Below are 4,961 nucleotides of genomic sequence, written 5' to 3' on the forward strand. Positions count from 1 at the left end.
ATGCATGGTTCCAGGTAATCTTATCACACAAGACATCGACACTTAAGTTTAACAAGACTCCACACTGTTGCTAGTGTGCAACGGTCATCACAAGAGAATCGATTTGATAAATGGCAAATCACGATGAGATGCAAAAAGTATACATATTGTCTATGCAACATCATTTGGCCTCATCATAGCCACACGTTCATGTTCGTTCGATTGTAATTAGTATTCAAGTCATCGATATTGATCGGGACCAAGACTTAAATTTTGCAAAAGAACAGCCACATTCAACACACGAGAGGTGGAATTTCTTTTTGGACGGGTTAAAATTATTTTGCAATAAAATAAATAAAAGGAGACATACGCTCTAGAAGCCTCAAAAAAGCAGTATTAACTGTCTAAGTAGTCGCTCCATCTGGGCATCAGTGCTTGGAGTGACCTCCCAAAGGACCAGCATCACTGGATCCAGCAGCAGGACCCTTTGCCAAGGAAGCCTGAAACATCTATTATGATTTCTTCAGTCTGGGCTATGTCGTCCTCTGCAGCTCCCTCAAACATCTCTTCGTCAGTCTCTAATTCTGATTCAGGATCGGTTGTACGCTCCATTCCATCCCCATGTCCTGTGGTGGTCTCAGATATTTTGGGCTCATCTAGAATTTCCACTGTTCCAAAGATCATGGACACATTTGTGGACTTTAGGTAGTTCACATCTTTCCTCAGCTCTACAATGGCGGACTTTAAGGTTGTCACCTCCTCTATGGCTCTTTGGTCGCGCTCACACACTGCTATCCTGGCCCCTAGAGCATCAATAGTAGTGCTTAGTGGTTTCACAACATCATCGAGTGCAGCCGGAATCATGCATGGAATGGAGCTTTATATGTTGGCAGCCCGACAATCAGCAGATTGGGCATGCTGTCCCATCCAGATCAAAGATGCCTGAGTGATCGGCTTACAAGAGGCAACAATAACAGTAGGTCTGGGTGGTAACGCAGTAGCAGAGGAACCCGGAGGGTCAGGAGAAGTGGTAATGGCGTCAGATATACTTGAAGGCCCAGGGGCCGGGGTAGGCAAAAATGCCTCAGCAGGTATAGATACAGCCATAACTTCCTTCTGCTTCTTTTCTGCTTTGTCCTTAAGATATTTAGCTTCGATCTTTCGAATATCGGTGGAGACGGTGGCAACCAATTTCACATCTTTCTTTGCATCTCTAGGCACCTGAGTTCTTTTGCATAGTGCAGTGATATACAAAGAAAGAGAGAGATGTCTGGCTCTACTTTGCACGCATATGGATTTCAGAAGCAATGATCATCCCTAGATTTATCCTCGTTTTCTCTATGATGTATCCAAGACAAGCTGCCTTAGCAAGGCGAATGATTGATTCATTCTGTGATGGCATAATTGTGCAGCTGATGTACCTGAACCAGTATCTTGCAGCTATGTTCAGATCTTTCTTTGCAATCGAAACTCCTTTTGCTAACCATTTCGGAGCATTATCATTTGAGATTAGTGAGGCTAACCACTTTTTCATCTCATCCAGCTTCTGTGTTCTGATCAAGTGCTGGCAGTGATCATTAATCTTATTGGACATACCCAAGGCTGTGTTGATAGACTCACTGTCACAAGCTACCTTCATTCCTCTGACAACCACGTAGCCAACTGCTTTGAAAGACAATACTAGCCTCTTCCGTTGAGTTACCAATGCACTGTATGCATTGTAAAATTATCAAGCCCAACTTGGTATGTAAGAGTCACGGGGTTTTGTGAAGATTTGAAATTTGTGAAATTTCAGACACTCCATTATCTCGGATACCTATCAATCACCCCATTTATGGACAACCCTTTTTCCTCAATGATCGTTCTCAGCCCCTCAGACTTTAGTCTATTCGTTGATTTAGGTGGGGGGGACTTGTACAGGAGGTGCCAGTACTATTGCCTACTCTGGAACTGGAGGAGTCGGAGTGGTGGATCGAGGATTTTTTATCCGAGATGGGTCGTTCAACTGTTTATATCGTAACTCATTCCTCCGTGCCTCCATCAGTTCATCTTCATCATAACCCATACTCTCATTGTGATATGTTGTTGGGTCATTGGTGTAAAAACCAATGCTGTCGGAACTTTCATTTGGTAGCTCAATGGTTTTGTCCTTGCCTGTGCCTTTCCCACCAGCTGTGGATAGTTTAGTAGCCTTGTTCCCGGATGCAGTTGCATCCTCATTGATTGTGATCCCTTTTTTTTGCCTCGGGGTGGTGTGTTGCTACCTGCTTTGTTATGTTTAGTCATATCTTCTGTGCCGAATAAAATGTGATTGAAAAGCTAGGCAGCAAAGAAATCCAACTCCGAGCACAAATCGACCAACCAAAATACTAGTGGAATATAATAATATTGGAAATACTACCTTTGTTTGAGTTTGTGAAGATTAAAAGTGAGGGAAAGTGAAGGATTTCAAATTCTAGGACTTTTGGCCATTATAAAACCGTCCGGTTCGCACCCATTCGGCAACATTAGTCGCACTCGCCGATCCAGTCTGCGATATGCCGAATGGTCATTTACCTCGCTGAGTTTTACAGGACCTTCAGTCAAAGTGAAGGTCCAAATGACGATTTTCATCCGAATTGCCAACCTTTTCGGCGATTCGCTGAATGGAACTATTAACTCGCCAAATGCAATTTCCACATACTCTCCACACTTTACCATGTTCATTCAACACACTATTATTTCTAAAACAACAATAAAGCAATAAAGGGTTTTGGGGTGCCTCCCAAACAACGCCTTTGTTAACGTCGTGGCACGACGCATGTTAACACCTAAACTTCTCTTTTGGGGTTAGCCAAAACATCACTTGGCAACCCCCTGCTTTGTGGCGGATGGAGATGAGGCATCACATGACCCGTAAGGTTCTCGAGCAGCTGAATGGATCTGGAATGAGATCCAATCATCTGTTTCAGCACTTCGATGTTCTCATTCATCTCTTCCAGCACCCTATCATGGTCACTAACCTTGTTGAAAATGATTGAGAGCATTCCTTCGACACGTTTACCCTCATTTTCCTTGGGCTTTCCTAGCTCATGAGGCGGGACACAGCTGTCTTTCCTTTTGCATTGGATCAATCTCGGATATCTTTTTGGCCAACTTATCCATTTGAGTCATCAACGCGGCCAACATGAAGTCCTTCTCTACTTCTTAGTTTGATTTTTCCATGAGATCAAGCAGGTGGGCTGCTATCGCATAAGGCTATTATGTAATACCACCCGGAATGAGTTGGTCAGCCAATGCTTTGTTTCTGGGACCAATACTTCTGTAGAAGCAGTCCAGGAGGACTATATCGGGAATTTCATGAGTGGGGCATTGAATTAGAAGCGATTTAAACCTTGCCCATGCTTCATGAATCCGTTCACCTTCTAATTGTCTGTAGGTTAGAATGTGATCCCTGAACATCATTACATCTAATGGAGGAAACTCCATTTGTTCACGAGTACTGCTTGACACACTCACCTTCTCTATTTCAAAACTCAAACAATCAAAATACAAAACTAAAAATTAAGTAAGTGATCTATAACTTAGAAGAACAAAAAATTTACTAATCTAAGAATTCTCAAATTACACCACTCCCCGGCAGCGGCACCATTTTGATGTGTGTGTAATCAAAACTCTACTTTGATGCACGTGTCTACGATCGTACAATAGTTTAGTAATCCAACCAAGGGTTGGGATCGTTCCCAAGAGAGTGGTTTTGAGAATTAACAGAATTTTTTTTTTAATTCTAACTAGTCATAGCTAAAAACATTGTAAATTGAAAAGGTGGACACAAGAGTGTCAATTAACAATGGGGTTTTGTCACTAGTGAGTAAAAACAACAAAATAAACAAGGGTTTCTAAGTAATGAGAGGGGATCGTTGGGATGTGAAAGGAATACGGGTTAAGCTAGATTATTCGGTACATGCTTTCGATAGAAGATTCATAGAATAATTTTGATTAGGCTAGACTTTAAGGGGGATAAGCTCTCTCTCCAGCAACTTACCCCGTTTCAAATGCATTCCTCTCGGACACCCAGTTGCCGCATGAAGACCAGCCTACGCCTTAACCCACTCACTCTCTTGAACTGAGTCTGTGGACATGGGACTAGGGTTCACTCTCTCGAGCGGAACCTCATATCGACCTACTCACACTGGCCATCAATCTAGTAGTCTTAGTTTTGTGACCTTTCTCTTGAGCAAGCCGCAAACACATAAATAAACTTGTATTTGCAACTACAAATTCATTAAATTCATCCACAACCACTAAATGAAATCTAATTTAAACTACGAATAGACTATCAGTAAGCAAGACCCACAGTTATCTTAACCCATATTCGCTAAATCAGACCCCAAGAATTGGGGGTTTTAGCCACACATCTATAAGAGATAGAAATTTATACCAAATTAAGCTTAATTTCAACTGGGTATGAATATTTAAGTCTTGATACAGGCCAATATTGAAGAATCGAAGAGACCCAAATCCAAATCTTGAAGATGAAACCCTTTGGAACTTCAAGTCTTCAAAACCCTCTCAATCTTAGAGCAAAAATATCAAAAAGTACTATTCTATATGAAAATTATAATAATTGTTCGACTCTTAAAACTACAACTCTAACTAGTATTTACATCTTTCAAAAATTTGTGCTGCAGTGGATCATTCGGTGTCATTAGTTGGAATCGCCGATCAACTCGGTGATTCACCCTTTGGTGTAGTTCATCGCTGTTTTGCACCAGCGTTCAGCATCGTCGTGCTCTGGGTCATTGGGTGACATTGTACTACTTCGCGGAGCTTCTCGGCAATGCGCCGACTGCTCCGTTTCTCTGCCGAATTGATCCTTTCCTTCAAGGCTCCACACACTGGAACAAAAGGCGAAGTAAGACACTTCAGCGACTCGCCAAGTGGACTCAGCGATCCTCAAGCCTTCATTTCTTCGTTCTTTTCAGCCTTTTCGTTCCTTTTTG

Source organism: Solanum tuberosum, unplaced genomic scaffold, assembly GCF_000226075.1.
Source record: "Solanum tuberosum cultivar DM 1-3 516 R44 unplaced genomic scaffold, SolTub_3.0 scf00028, whole genome shotgun sequence".
Taxonomy (NCBI): Eukaryota; Viridiplantae; Streptophyta; class Magnoliopsida; order Solanales; family Solanaceae; genus Solanum; species Solanum tuberosum.